We start from the raw sequence: 17207 nt of genomic DNA, 5'->3' as shown, positions 1-17207 counted from the left end.
TGCTCTTCTGTGAATGTAGTTCCATGTTGATCTCAGTATTTAGAGTGTAGATAAATGGATTTACATATATTGAGGTTTACCAGTTTGTAGGTTTTGGAAAGCATTTTTTCTTTGCTAGTTAGGCTTCCCATAAATTCAATTAGTCTAGTAACTTCCTTTTCATTAATAGGTATGTCTTTTGTTAGCGTTAATATGATCTCTCTAATTTGACATAGAATAATGGTATATATGTTGTTCACATTCAAAGCTAAATGCAGATCTTGTATCTTTTCATCTTTATATTTATGTATATCCCAAATCAGACAATCTTTTATTAAGGGGAACTCCATGGGATTTAGCAGTTTGTTGTTGATCTAGATATTTGGGTTCAAATGTACTGGTTGTAGGAGAGGTAGGACCTTGTCTAATTCTATAGATTTTTATCAACTCCTGAAATATGTTTATTTTGTGTTTTAAGATATTGCTTATCTTAATATTCCTAAGGTTGATTGAGGTTATAAAGGAGAGGGCTTTCGGATTAATGTTATTATTGATCACGTGTTGATGCAAATTCTAACCCAAGAAGGGGACCATCTATCCTTGTTGGGGCAGAAGTTTGAGATTATTATAACTCTGTTAGCACATATAATCCTGTAATAGAGATGCAAATCTAGTAGACGTAGGCCCCCTTTTTCTTTGGGGTATATCAGTTTTAAGTAGTTTATCCTAACCGATTAAGGAAACCATATAAATTTGGTGAGTTCCTTGTTCATTTTGTCAAAGAGGCTATTTGGGATGATAAGGTTTTATGCATTGAAGTGGTACAATAGTTTTGGTAATATGTTCATCTTGACTATTGCTGCTTTGGATAACATGGAAGGTTTCAACTGTTGCCATCTATGAAGGTCTTGAGTGATTTTTGACCACAACTTAAGTAGATTGTTTTGCAACATGGAAGCATGGTTGTGTTTGTAGTAGACCCCTAGGTATTTAAAAGAGTAGACTGTTCTGAAAGGAGAGTCTGGGAAGTAATTTTCTATATGGTTTAAAGGATTACTAGGAAAAATATGGGATTTCCTTTGATTCACTTTATAATCTGATACTCTCAAGAATTCATTTATTGAGGCAATTATTTTCTTTAGATCAGTGTTGGGGTATTTGAAATAAATGTTTAAGTCATCTGCAAAGGCTGATAGCATTACTTTAGTGTTCAAGACTCTAGGGATTGAATGAAAGTTTTTTTTGTGATATATAAAGGAAGAAAGGTTCTATGTATAAATTAAAAAGATGTGGGGAGAGAGGGCATCCTTGCCTTGTTCCATTAGATATCTTAATGTGATCGGATAACATTTTGTTAATACACAGGTATGTATGTGAGTTCTTGTATAACACTTTTATCTGATCAGTAAATTCTTTGGGGATGTTGAAATGAGATATCGCTGAGAATAAGAAGCGCCAGTTAACCCTGTCAAATGCTTTACAAGCATCTAGTGTCAAAGTGTATTTCGGGTTTCTATCATTTTTGGTAAGCTGGATCATGGAGTCTAGCATTAATGTATTGTCCCATGTATGTCTGTTACTCATGAATCCAGCTTGTTCGGGGGATAGTAAGAAAGGCATTACTCTTTTGAGTCTTTCCGCTAGGAGAGAGGAGAGAATTTTGATATCTACATTAATTAAGGTAATAGGCCTGTAGTTATGTGTGTTGGCTTTGTCAAGATTATTTTTTGGAATAAAGATGGTTTTGGAATTGTTCCAGTACAGGTCTGTTATCCCTTGTATTTTAATGTAGTTACAGACTTTAAGTAGGATAGATGACAGTTTTATGTTAAAGATTTTATAAAAATATGGTGTGTGACCATCTGGACCTGGAGCCTTACCTAATTTTAGATTTCCAATGATGTCTGATATTTCTTGTTGATTAAGTGGGGTGGTAAGAAATGCTGATTGCTCATCATTTAATTTGGGAAACTTAGGATTATTGAGGAAGTTTTCAGTCTCAAGACTAGAGACTTGATCATTGTTTGTTCCATATATTTCAGTATATAGGTGTTGGAAAAGTTCTATAATTTCCGGATCTGATTTATAGAATTTATTTTGATATTGGAGAAGAGAAATTCTAGAGGCCTCATGTTTATTTTCAATTATTCTTGCTAAAGCTCTAGATGGAACCTGCACCCATTCTAAATATTTGGTTATAAATCTTGGAGATAGTAGTTGTGTTGATGTAGTTTGAAAAGTTCTCTTTGGGTGTTATTCATCATTTTCTCTAAGTCAGGTTTTGGACTCACCTGAAATTTCATTTCTAGCTCCTTAAGTTTAGTGAGTAATCTGTCTTCTTTTTCCTTTCCCGATCTTTTGAAGAAAGAGGCTTTTTGGATTAGTATCCCTCTAAGTTTCACTTTGTAGGCAGCCCATTGAATATCATATGGAATGTTAGTGGATTCTAAGTTTTCCTCAAATTCTATTAGGCTATCAGGAATCTCTTGGATCATTTGTCTCTTATATAGTAGATTATTATTTAGTGTCCAATTATAGCAATATATTCTGGTGGATGATTCACCTGAAAGGTTTACTTTTAGAATGATTTTTGAATGGTCTGATAGACACCTAGGCTCAGAAGAGAATTTTATCTCTCCTCTTATCAGAAATTCTGAAATTAAAAAAAGTCTATTCTTGACCAAAATTATGACATTTAGAATAGTATGTGTGCATGTTACTTTTTTGGAGATTGTCATTTAAAGAGATAGGATCTATGAGGTTTAGGTCTGTCATTAGCTCAATTAAAGAGAGTAAAGCTTGAAAATTATGTGAGCTCGAGTTACTGGTACGGTCTGAGACCGGATCTCTAACTGAATTCCAGTCCCCTCCTATTATATGGTGATGGTTAGGGAACTTAGATAACAGATTGTATATTTCCAAAATGAAATCTTGCTGTCTCGTACACGGACTGTATACATTTAAGAAAAGGATAGATTTTTCTGATAAGGGGTTTTGGGTTGTGAAAAAGCACCATCTTCCATTATTATCAGGTTTGTGTTCTATGATTGGCTCTCTAAATGATTTTTTAATTATAATAGCCACTCCTTTAGAGTTAGAGCTATCCCCTGCTGCTATAATATATTTTATCCATTTCCTATCTGTATCTCCCTTCCAATCTTCTCCAAATGTGTTTACTGTAGAAAACAAATGCTAGCCTCTGATTTAAGTAATAAATGCATCAGTAATTTTTTCTTGTTCTTATCTTGTAGTCCTCTCATGTTCCATGAATCTAGTGTCCACATCCCTCAGAATTCAGATTTTTAAAAGGTATTTCTAATTTTTCTGTGTGAGGTTTGCTGTCATTGTAGATCCAATTTTTTTTAGGTATATACATATATATATCTGTACAGATCACTGAACGGCAACATAACCAAAACAGATTCAGCTGGGCATACTTGCGCGAAAGTGATTTTCACCGAAAGGCACTTTAGGGTAAGTATGCCTGTTGTGGAGATTACAAAAACGTAAAAGTAATGTTTATTTTTTTTTTTTAAATACACTTTAACGAAAGTGCTTTTTCTGTGAAAACACTTTTGTTAAAGTGGGTGCGGTAATTGTGGATTCGGACTATTGAACTTTCGTTCAATAGTCCTAGTTCCATATATATATATATATATATATATATATATATATATATATATATATATATATATATATATATATATAAGGATTTACTCACATGTTAGTAGCATGCGGCTCTTTCAATACTAACTCTGTGCCTGACCATCAATACTCACTAATTGAAATAGCTTGAAGTAGGTAGGTTATAAGATAAACTAAGAGCATACCATGTTTCGTCAAAATAGATATGTAACCTATGAACATATTTTTACTTAACCATATTAATACATGAACAAAACTGAAACATATATACATTGCTAAAAACACCCCAAGATTGGTCACCCTTTTCCCTGCTTAAAATATCCACTTTCCTCCTAATTCTGAGTAAAGCCAATTATGTTGAGTGTTAGCATATTATGTGATACTCCAACCTCACTAGATGTATTAGGTTCAAATTTCTGCAAAACATATTACATGGTTACGACAATAAAACAAGATGATGTTGTGTGTAATGTGATATTTCAATTACAATAGCATATAGCTTAAAACAGTATGGTCGAGACATCCCCAGCTTTACTATAGTGGGATTATAGAGGATAGTCACCAAAAATAAGAGAGAAGAATGTTATGTAAGGGTATGAGAGAGTCACCTCATACTATAAAGGAGAACCGTGTATAACTTCAATAATTATCGACGGTTATCCTGAGGTATGGCGCTCCTCTATAATTGTAAAATGCAGACGTAAAGAGATATTCATGGAAGAGTCTCGGCAGAGTGACACAAAACAAATCCTTGTATTGAATACATCACCATAGCGAGGCATTCTCCCAATTCCCTCCCGTTTAGATGCTGAATGCTTTGATTATCAATGACCTGCATTATAATGCAGCCAAAGCAGTGTACAGGGCAGTAAGCTATAAGAAAAATGAGTAAGGTAACAACACCCCAGGTTAAAACTCTATAACCATTCATTTTAGACCAGATCAATCTAACTTATAGAGTATTCATCTCTTTGGTTATCCTTCCTGTGGAGAAGGATAGAGATCAATAATTAGAAGTCACAGGTAGAAATGATTGCTGTATGAAGCCTTTTGTTAACTCTATTCAGGAATGTGGCATTTCCACACCACTTGGTATTCAAAACTAGCAATCTAGTATAAATAAATCTGGTATAAATCTAGTATAAATACAGGTGTTTTACAGTACATCACAAATTAAGCTTGTTATATGAGTCTAGTTTAAATTTCTGATTGAAGAATAAAGAGATTCGTAGTCACTCTATGCTTTCTGTCATGCTCCTTCTCTTTATAAACTACGTTTAGCCATATGTACTGTCAAAATCAGTCTAGTTTAGTTGCGACACAAGGGAGAAAATAAACTTTCCATTTGTAACCATTGAGGGCTAAGTGCTTACATTAAGATGAGATGATTTTGCTTGAAAAGACCCTTAAAGACTCGTCGGCCTTAATTTGCTCTGTTGAGCAGTTGCATTAAAAGGGAGCCTTGAATGAGCTTGTTTGCTTTTCTTGCTAAGGTTAGAGAGATATTTATGAGTCTTAGCTTCATTGGTAGCATGAGGATATGGGGGCAGACTTTGATGTTGCAGCAGGAAGTTATGGGAGAATAAACCTCCTACAGCCCAACAAAATACAGGCAAATCATTCCTATCCATTCATCCTTAAGATATCAGTGCATTTCAGTCTGATTAACATCAGGAATTTAAATGGAGCAAAATCTCTCAATTCTAAACAAAGGAGAAGCAGAAGAAATGACCCTGGTATCTGCACCAGTGGAGAAGCCCTTTCTTTTTTTTTTATTTTTAACTACAAGGAAGATTTTACACTTCCGGTGCTTTACCGAAGCACTTAATAAATGCTGATTTTGCCTCTTTATGTGAGTTGACTGCAAATTTGATGTCGTTATAGAAGATTAAGGTGTTAGGGTAGCTCATCTGAAATTTAACTTTTCTTTTTATTAGATCTGCACAGTATGGGGAAAGCTTTTGTCATTTTTCTTTAATGGCAAGTGGAAGGTCTTGTGATATGGAGATCTTATGGCCATTCCAAATAATTTGCTTTTGTTTCTTGGCCGCAATCAGGATTCTCTGTGTATCTTGAAAGTTTAAAAGCTTCACTTGTATTTGTCTTGGAGTGGTGGATTCTTGTTTGTTGTGTAGTGCACAATGAGCCCTCTCGCTTATTATTTCAGTGGTGTTTCTGTTGGCTCGCAGAAGGGATTCAAAGTTTGGACACATTTATTAAATGATTATTTTCCTAATTTTCTGGTAATCCCCTTATCAGAATGTTGTTCCGTCGGCTCCTCGCCTCTAAATCAATTAATTTTTTGATGCATTTCAGTTATTGCTGCAGTTTTGACACTCATCTCCTCCTTTAATTTATCTAGCTGATATTCATTAACTTGCGTTTTTTGTTGCACCTGGTCCATGCATTCTATTTGGTTAATAGTGTTACCAAATTTGGAAAGTTGTTCAGAAAAGCTCTGAGTCATTGTTTGGAGTGGTAAAAGAGCATGCTTAAGCTCATCCATGTGGAAGCTGACTTCTGTTTTTTGTTTAGCTTTAGATTTATTTGCTTCTTGTTGTTGTTTATTTTTTTTCTGCCTTTTGGATGCTACTTCTTTTTCAGGAGAGGCTAATGCCGAAAGTTTTGTTTTAGTGGTCTGTGACTCCATACTATCCATTTTCTATGATATAGTAGTCTGTTTTCAAATATCCAGTTGTGCTTACAGCTTGATGTAATGATGTCTTCAGGCCAGTGGTTTACACGTGGTGAAGGCTCCCAAAGTTGGTTAGGGATAGTTTTAGTGATTTGTACAAAGATAGTGAACTGGAACTCTTCACTTAAGATTCCATTAGATGAAGGCCACTTTTGCTTGCAGATTTATCACATTTTCATTGAGGTTCAATAACTTATATCCCAGTATAGATGATTTCAGTTAGGAGCTCTGTGAAGAGGGTACTTACTGAACATCCACCATCTTGGAATCCTCCATAGGAATTAGACTATTTGTGTTTTCTGATAACAGTGGAAACAGCTTCCCATTACTGCTTTTACATACTATATCAGATGTGTTCATCCGTAAACTTCATAAGGTAACCTCTGGACATAAATCTTATAATGTGAAAGTGATGCATTCTTTGGAGGTGTTTCTGACTATTGTCATATAATGGCCACTCAAAATATTTTGTTCACCTTGTAAGGATTATAGATTCTAAACTGAGTAAGGCTGTTGGCATTGTCATTGGTCAGAACAATATCCCAGAAATTAATCTTATCATATGAAATATCAATATCAATATTTAAAGGTATATATATATATATATATATATATATATATATATATATATATATATATACACACTACCTTTGCATAAAGAAGGACTTATCTGTCCAATAAGGCTGTATTAAGAGATTATTTACAATTTAAAATATTTTTATTTCTGTATATTATGGCACATACAACTGACATTTGCATATCAAATGCAACTATTTTAAACTGAATAGCATGAAAAGCTTGCATTATGTCGTTAGTGAAATCCTTTTCAGTGCTTGTTTCATTTTATACATTCATCTGACTGATGAACATTTAATTTTTGGATAGAATATTGAATATTTCCCAAGAAATATGATTTCCAGCTCTTAGTGTTCTGGAAAGTCATTCAGTACAGTGGTATAAGAAGTAGTCAGTAGAAAAGTCAACACAATTCAGTTATATATCTAGAAATGTATAAAAGATGTAATGCACATTCTCTGATAAATTATGTGTGTGTTTATGTGTTTCAGGCACACTCTTAACACATAAAGCAGAAAACTTTGACTCTTAAAGGGAAGGAGCACATTCCCCTTGAATCTGTCATTGCATCTGAAAAACTGTATTCTGCAGCTCTGATCTGTGTAGTTTTCTTACAATGGATGAAGTACTTTTGTTTGTTTTTTTATTGTTACTACTATTATGAAAAACTCATGGATACATATTGCAAATGTTCTGCAGTGTTGGCCACAGCTGAAAAAATATAAATTCCTCAGTCTGCAGTGAATTAACTGCATTGTCATGCAGGACTTTCTACCAAGAAGAGCATAGTATAATGTTGAACTTCTATTTTTTTTTTTTCCTATGTGAGTTTTCTGGAAACTAGAGACTTGTACTGCCAGGGAGATTTGGAAGATCTAGTAGTATTAAAATGTACTTATTTTGGCTCATTAGACTCCATATTTTATTCACTTGAATTTGTGGACAGCCAGGGGAAGGAACAAAACAGAACAGATACCCAGAAATTCTACTTGGGAAAATATACTCATTATTAGCACCAGAAAGCATAACAAAGCAGAAAATTAACTGTTAAAAAGACCAGTTACACAAAACATGACATCAGGTTTAGAATTAATTGCACATCATCTGCAAGCCATAGCTAATTTCTGTGGAACCCAGGGCTGTGACTGCTTATATTTAGCTTTGCTTTTATTGTATTTAGGTCATGCTAAGCCATACCGAACTCCTCAAGTGTTATGTAGTCTATTCAGACTTAACATTAATATTACTGAACAGGTGTTTAGATAATTTTGTTTTAAATACATAAACGTCTGTCTTTTTTTTTTTTTTAGGTTAAATATTTTTCCTTCAACAAAATACGTGTGGTATGCAGAGAAACGTGTCCTGTCATTTAATCTTATTGCATAGGCATTCATAAGTGTTAAATAGCTAGACGACCTATGGCACGTGCTATACAGGTTTACTGCTCTGAAAGAGACTGCCCATTCCCCTATTCATTTCAAATAAACTGCTATAAAATATACTTATACTTAATGAAAGGCAGCTATGATACAAATGCTAACAATTTAATCTTCATCTAGTTGAAGTAGAGATTAGTAATAAAGTATATATTTTTGTCTGTCTTTAAATGCTTTCATTATTATTTAGTGTCTGTGCTTCACAGTAAAACTGGATATGGAATGAATACCTTGAAACTAATCACAGTAAAGTGTATTCTTTTCATTAAGTATGTAGACAGCTTCTTTTACAATGAAACACCTTTCATAAATAAGTCATGCTCTGACAATGAACTGTTATTTAGCAACACGTCAGTTGCATTTCCCATTAGTTATGTTTAAGCCGCTGTGGAAAGATAATTCAACTCCAAGCTGAGTGTGCATTTGATACTATTCTTTACATATTCATCTATTTCAATTAATCTTTCTCGATGTTATTAGAACTAAATAACAGCAAAATACGTGGTGAGGTAAAATGCTTTGAATGGGATGATGTATGGTATCACATTTTTAAGAAGAAGAGCTAAACTGTCCAGTGACATTAACAGAAGTATATTTAATATAGATAAAAAAAGAAGCGGAAAGGATTAGAAGCAATTCTAGACATTGTTTTTTAACCACAAGAATGGTGAAGCCATGACATATTTTCCTAGAAGAAAGACGATAAGGAAAATAACATTTTTTTATGGATATGCATATTAAAATAGAAGCCTTAGGGATCTGTATTGATTGACAAATAGATAAGTACCATGATCTGAGGCTGGAGAGGAGAGCAACAATCTCAAGAGGAATAGTGTAATTGGTGTGTGATCCACCTCTGACATTAAATATTATTAACTGCACTAATGTGAAAGAAAAAATAAAGAAACAGATGAAAGAATGCCAGGATATAAATTATTAATGGTCTAATGTTTTACTAGTCGACTATAAGGTTTATGCAGATGTTGCTATGTATATGCACACAATTACACACTTAAATGAAAATGCTACTCCCTTATTATTTGAAACTCCTTAGTTTTGAAAGGAATGTAAAAGTAAAGATGGTAATAACTTTGTTTGCTGTCTGGCAGAGCAGCTAATTGTTAAACTAATGAGCTGTGAATAAGGCTAGTACCTTTATCAGCCAGCAAAAATGAAAGTAATTTGCATAACATTCCCTTGTACTGTGTATTACAATTTTTTATTTTATTTATTTTATTTTACATTTGTTTACCGGGAAACTCTGACTGGACAATGTCCTTTTTTAGCAGAGGCCCGGGGAGAAAAGCTCCATATACAACAGTACAGTACAGATAAGAAACAAAAATCTATGCATAAATGACACAACATTTATAATGTTTTGAAATGCTTCACTGAAAAAAATTCTAATCTGTTACGTATTTATACTTTATACATTTACATATGGTCTAAGGTCTTAACAACGTATAATAACAGTCAAGTGACATAGGTATAGGAGGTATACTTTCTTTTATTGCTTAATATAGTCCTAGCTAGAGAATTGTGATAAGAGGTAAGGTAGAAGAGGTATTGGAGAGGAGCAAGTGGAGAACTACAGATAGTTATCAGCCAGGGGTCGTGCATGGGCAGATCCATTTGTTAAGTAGATAGTTTTTTTAGGGCTGGTTTAAATGTTTTTAGAGAAGATATGGAGGAAGATTAGATGGTAGGATGTTCCAGATTTTATCTATGTAGTTTGAGTAGAAAGAATCAGCTGCCTGATTTTTGGCTATATGAGTTTGTATGTGGTTTCTGTTGGAGGATCGGAGGGGTCTAGTAGTAGCATAGGGTTGTAGTAAAGTTTGTAAGGCAGGTATTTTATCAGACTCTGAGAGAATTTTGTGTCCATTGAGAGTTGTATATAGTGAAGAAGTTGTAGAAATTCTAACCATTTGAGCTGCTTGAATGATAGGCAGTGATGAGAGCTAGCTGAAGAATTTGTGGCGAATCTTGCAATTTTATTGCTGCAGATTTCAAGTTTTTGCATTTCAGATTTCTTAAGGTTAGTAAGAATAGGTGCTGCATATAGTAAGGTGGAGAGTAGGTATATTTGGGCAATGGCTATTCTGGTATTATTTGTGAAGAAGTGTCTATTCCTAAGTAAGGTACCGAGTTTTTATGTACCTTTTTACAATGAACAACTTATTCAACTGACATGGACCTCCATGTCACTAGTGAATGCAAACATATGTCAAATGAAACATACCTAGTATGCAGACATTAATTAGTTCACTTATTAACCTCATATGTTAAAAAAATCTCATTTTTGGTTCAGATATTTGCACTTACCAGGGCACATATCAATTCTTTAAGCCTGCTATGGGAAATTAGTTACAGGGAACCAAGCTTAGACAAATATGATCTATTTGAACTGTTGGACAACTTTGCTGCATATTTAATCATTCAAAATTATAGCAGCATTCCTGCTAGTTGTTAAATCTGTATAAAAAAGTGCACAACCTTTGCAGATGCAACAATTAAAGTAAATATATATCAAAATAGTAAAATTCATTATTATAGTTCCCAGCCTAAACTCTTCATTATTTATTTATTTATTGGTTCTTATTAACTTTGTAAATGACTTGGTCAACTGACCCTTTTTAGTCCAAATCCAGGCACAAGGTGCAATGAATAAAGATAAACATAAAAGAATAATCATTTATACAATTATTTACAGGGAATATAATTTATATGCATTTACATTACACACAGCTGTTTAGACAGAATATAAATTATACGTATTTGCACAGAATATCAATTGGCTTCATGTAGGATACATACACACACACACATACATACATATATATATATATATATATATATATATATATATATATATATATATATATATATACATATATAAATCTTAGATTGGAGTGTACAGTTTAAACCACCATTATCCGTTATCCTGAAAACAGTTGTATATGGATGCAGAAATGAGATGTTCTTGTGAGGAAGCAAAAGAAAAACAATCTGGTCTTTGATCTCAAGTCCTACTGAAATACAGTTTTATGCTGATAGACACCAGAAAGAAAGGCTGAGAAGTGAAATAAAACTGCTTTTCTAAATGTGACTTGTTATATATTGATACCCCCCTATATAAAAGACTAAGAAGGATGAAGGACCTTAGTCACCCTGAAGGATCTTTATTTTGACAATGGAGTCGGTGATCAGAAACGAATGACGTAGTCAAGTGAAACCAAAGACTACCAGAACTGATGTGTTTTGCTCTATAACTTGATAAACGAGGGTCAGAGAACTGCTAGTCCTGTCTCTGTGCTGCTTCCTACAAGTTTCATTATACTATGACTGCGATTGGATCATTTCCTTCTGGGCATTCTTATATATATGTGTCTGTACAAGGATAAGATCAGATGGCACTTGCCTGTTTCCAAATGTAGTGCTGGGTTTTATATATGACTACAATGGAAAAAGAATATTCATGTTCGTCATGTCTGTTTCTGGAAGGTACTACATTGTATCTACATCACGCCCTCTTCTCACTCTTTTCAGACCCGTTGATTCTAGCATTGCCTTGTGTCTCACTACAGTACCTCACAAGTCATTCTACTCATCCAACACCCTTTCTACTATGCAGAACTTCCTCATAACAGTTTTTAATTTAAAATAGATTATCTTTAATTTGTCACTCATGTTCTCTGCTTCACTTGCTCTTTATTTTGACTTCTCCTTACTCTCTCTTAAGCCTATCTTTATCTTATACACTTATACTGTAGTCCCCATTTGCATCATTTTCACAAATTATGCATATCCTAATGCAACACTGACTCCTAGTAACTGAACTATAAATCCATTTAATTATGTTGCCTTCCTTTTTACCTTCTCCACCACACCTGCCTCTTTTCACTATAATTCAGTATACAACTTTCAAAACTGCCTTCAGTAAGGACGTCGGGCATGGTTACACAAAACACAGTTACACTAAAACATATATATCAGTGGTTTCACGTGTCTTCCTCATTTGTATCAGTCCCATTTGTGGTGTGACCCACCATGCAGTTTGCTGTCTCCCTTTTATTTCCCTTTGCTCCTGATGGCATGTATTTGCTGTATATAATACTCTAAGGTTCTTTTCCTGTTTTTCTTCTTGACCACCAGGAGCTTCACCTGCTTGATTTCTTCTGACTTGCTGAGCATTACAACTAATATCCTCCATTTCAAGGTTTCCTGTTTCACTTGCTGCTTATAGCATACTTGATCAGAAGTGTGTGTGATCTAATTTTCTCTGTCATTACTTAAGGCCATTTTCTCACACCCTAGTTTTTAGCAGGTTCACGTTCCTCATGACTATAACTCTTTTCCTGACTCTTCACATTACTGTTCACTTTCTGAGTCCTTTACCTTCTTTCTGCTCCATCTGCTAGCTTGTAAACATTATCTGTCCACCATTGTTCCACTCTGTTTTCCCAGCAGCCTTTTCTTCTCCTTTATAGCAGGTGCTACATTCCTTCACTGAGATACAATGACACCCATTTCTCATCCTTTTCTTTTCAATCTTTTATGAAAATTGTATATGATGATTTCCTTCATGTTCCATTTCAGTACTCCTTTATCATTTTTTTCACCCACCCTCTTATGTCTGTTATGTGCCTCACCATCACTGAATTGAGTGTCTTAGGGAGGAAGTTATGTATAATAGCTATGCAAATTCATAGACTTAAAGTGTGTGAGAAAGATAAAGGAAATTCTTTACATGCATGATCATTTGGGAGTGAAAAGCTTTGTCAAAGGTCTCAAGGAAGGTCAAAATAATATGCAAAGACACATGGTAGGAGGAGTCCCCTAAGGAGAAGCACGAATGAGATAAGTCACGTGTATACTTCCATTTTTCTAATGCATGCTAGAGGAGTTCATTTCAGTCATTCACACAGACGGCTTTATCAGTACAATCATTGGGCTTCATCTTATTGTCATTTTGCATTACCTAGTCTACAGATACCTTATACCATGTCCCTAATCTATTTAGTGCTTGTTGTATAACTATTTAAATGTCTGCCAGGAACTACCAAATCATGATTTCTTTATGCTGCCTACACAATGTAGTACTGACCTTAGCATCTCAAGTTTGGCTTTGACACCCACTGCCAACTGGCCAGTAGCAGTAAGCAAGTTCTGCCTTTTCAAGCCATTGCCACATCTTGTTTTCTTTTCTTGCTGTCACTTTTATGTTCTTACTCTTTGGATAACATTATGTTTTCTTTTCTTGGTTAGATTGCTTCTTGCTGTTTCTCTGCTGCCCCCATCTTTATATAAAATTGTGCCTCACTTCTGCTGAGTCTTCTGTTGATCTTCAGCCATCTCATTCTTTCAGCACTTCATATCTTGTTTTTATCTGTTTCTTTATTTGTTACCTTGGTAGGTGGGTTGATCCAAAGACCCTTTTCAGCCATGGCATGAACTCAGAGGTTGAGTCTGCACAATAAACACATAACAAAACTACATGAATAATAAATACAGAACATTTTGCAGAGCTGTATAACTATCAAGTAACCACACAGTAGGTATACAATAAGTTTATCAAGAATGGTTGATGTCAGAATAATTTTAAATCTAAGACGCAAATGCAAGTTGCAACCAACAGTACACCATTATATCGGGTTAGCTAAGCAGAAACTATCTGAGAGTTTCAATAAGAAGTAACAATGACTGACTATGGATATTAGGCTTTACTGTACAAGATGGGTATTTACAGGCCGTAGACAAAAATTATATGTTCACATGTACTTAGTATTTTAGAAAATGCTTTTTCACTGGTGGCAGTCCAAATGGCAGTCTTATTAACAATGAGAGTTGCCAACATTTTCACTGAGTAAGGTGTAGTGGTGATAATTAATTTACTATGCCATATCTCTCAATTCTCAACTGTCCACAATTTCACAGAATGTTCAGATTCTTGCCTTGTATTTTTGAGCTGTTCAACATAAACTTTTTGGTTTTCTTGCAAATCATTGAGGATTGAAGACACTAAATAATGACACGAATGTGAGTTTTAGACTTTATATCCTTCAGAAACTGTATTATATGCAATATCTGTTATTCTAACAACTTTCTAAGTTTATAAGATCAATATTTGAAATGTGTTCATGATTTTGAACCTTTTTCCCCTCCTGTTAATTTTGCCTTTGTCCAGAATTCTGGGGCTAAGAGGCTGAGATGTATGTGTAGAGCAGAATATTGTTATAATCATAATATCCGATATTGCAGAGTATTCATTCTCTCTGGCACCAGCTGGTAGTCTATGCTGCATTTGTCCAGGAGCTCACAACTTCATTTTCAGCTCCATCTTCATTTTTAGTTCCAGCTTTCTCAGCCCAGCTGCAGTGTGACATATTCTGACTATACCCATTGCTAACCCATCCCCTCCTGCCCTGAGCCTATAATCATGCTCAGTTCCATGCTGTCGAACTGAAAGCAGCAGCATGAAAAACACTCGTTGCAAGATGGCTATAACCTTAACCTTTAGATAACTAGCATGCAGAAATTCATTTGTAGATGACATTTGTTTCCCAAATGGAAAGAACTAAACACTGTTTTCATTATCTAACTTGCTCTGCCTAAAAATAAAACTGCTAGTTTGAAATGAGCAGTTCTGTATATCCATTTTGGGGCTGCAAGGTGCACATACAATTTTTAAAGCAAAACATTGCTTTGAATATTGTATGAGATTGGCTTGTGTATCTTAATCTCTGCTACCTTTAAGTACTGAAAGGACAATGGTCTAAATTCCATTGCCCCCTTATCAATATTATATGAATTTCTGTCATGTGAGCAGCGCTCCTGCACTGGCATAGCTTCAGTTACATTAATCAGTCATTCAGTTACATCAATGTATCTTTAACACGCTACATCTGGGCAATGGATCGCATCCTATATTTTGATGTCCAAGTATACCTTCTGAAGTATCTAGTCATTCCTTGTCTTTAGTAAACAAATAAGCTTAGAAACTGCATGAGCTATGCCCTTTTGTACAGCTTAAACACAATAGGGAGTTCATACAGTAGGTTGACTGAATCCATCTTTTAGGAAGGAGGATGCAGGCTCCTTTACTGTACCTAGATTCAGTATTAGTAACTTCACATAATTTAAATAAACCAAGTTTGTATAGTAAGTTATTTTACCTGAGACTACTCAATTGCACCACTTAAAAAATGTACATATCAGTCTATATGCACACGCACACACACACACACACACACACACACACACACACACATATATATATATATATATATATATTTCTCATTAGAAAAAGAAAGCACAAAAGAAAAATTAATGTTTTCAAAAGCCATCCATTGTTATAAAATTATTTCTGTAGTCAACTGTCATGATTTTTTTTTTAACTGTAAAACCACAGATTTTTTTCTGAGTTGTAAATTAAATACATTTTTTCTAAATATTTTTTTCTGAGCTATAACTAACTTAGTTTTTATACACACTAATACATATTAGACATTATTAGACCGACATATACTTATATTTGTGTTCTAGTTAGATAATGTTTATGGTTAGATAGCTTTTTGTGTATTTTTTCTTGTATCTGTCTAGTTAGCTCTTTTTATTGTTCTAAATATGTATATGATTTTAGTTCTTGTCACAGACCTAACAAAGGCTTTATTGTATTAGTTAGCCTTTGTCTTTCAGCTTTTCCCGGTTAGCGGTTGCCACAGTGGAACTCTGGTCCGCTAATGATTGGCAGTGGATTTTTACGATGCCGAGTTGCCAGCCTGACACCCAACCTTCAAAGAAGGCACACCCATTCACACACACACCTACCTGCATGTCTTTAAGCATCACTCGACCATGGGGAGGACATGCAGACTCCACACAGAAGGCGCTCCAGCTGAGAATCGAACAGGAGAACCTCTTGCTGTGAGGCGACAACACTAACCGCTGCACCACCGCAGCCTCACATTAGTTAGCCAAAAGTGATTTTAGTTAAAAGTCAGTCTTTTTTATGTGTATGTTATACTTTTCTTAATACCTGATTTGGAAATGTGGGTTGCAAACAGATATGTAGTGTTTTCCTTAACTAGGATTTAGTTTGACCTAATCAATAGTAGTGTATGAGGGTGGGTACTTGCTGTTCTAAAAAGCACTTTTTACACCCCTGTTTATGTTTTTTTGCCTTGAATAGGCTGGTTTAAATCTAAACAATACCTATATTTTCCACACCTACTTCTAAATGTATAAAAGCTGTTATGTTTAACATTGTAAAATATTTCTGATTTTATTACTAAGGATCACTTGTCTGTGATGAATAAAAGCTTGTTACTTTGGAACACTACCTGATTTTAATGATTTTTGGGAATTATTGTGTCTGAGCTCATCAATAAAGTTTTAAGACCACTAGTTTTCTCTGTGTTTTTATCTTTTTCCTTTGACACTTGTGGTGAGGTTGGAACTAGACAGATTCCTATGCTTGTTCATTTTTTACATATTTTTTTTCTTTTTTCTACATTTTTACAGTCATTCCTACCTAGAAAAGTGACTTGTTCTAATCTAAATCTAATGTATCTCTGTTCCTGTCATGTTTACAATATTAAAGAGTGAATTAAGCTCTAGAAATATATGAGACAGGACACTTCCTATTCCTAGTTGTACAAAACTCCTGGTGTATATATTTAAAGTACTTTGTCAGAAAAATACTGCCTCTAAACAGTCTTCACTTTCATATAAAATTCCAAAATAGAAAGACAGAGAGGAAGAGAGAAAAGAGACCACATTTAGGATTTTATTTTGCCAGACATGATTATTTGTTGAACTCTCTGAGCTTATTTTACGTCTTTAGTCTCCTTTCTAACACTGTAACCTGCAACCCA

This window comes from Protopterus annectens, chromosome 3.part0 (assembly GCF_019279795.1).
Source record: "Protopterus annectens isolate FY-2018-M chromosome 3.part0, PAN1.0, whole genome shotgun sequence".
NCBI classification, from domain to species: Eukaryota; Metazoa; Chordata; order Ceratodontiformes; family Protopteridae; genus Protopterus; species Protopterus annectens.
This window is presented reverse-complemented; position numbering follows the sequence as displayed.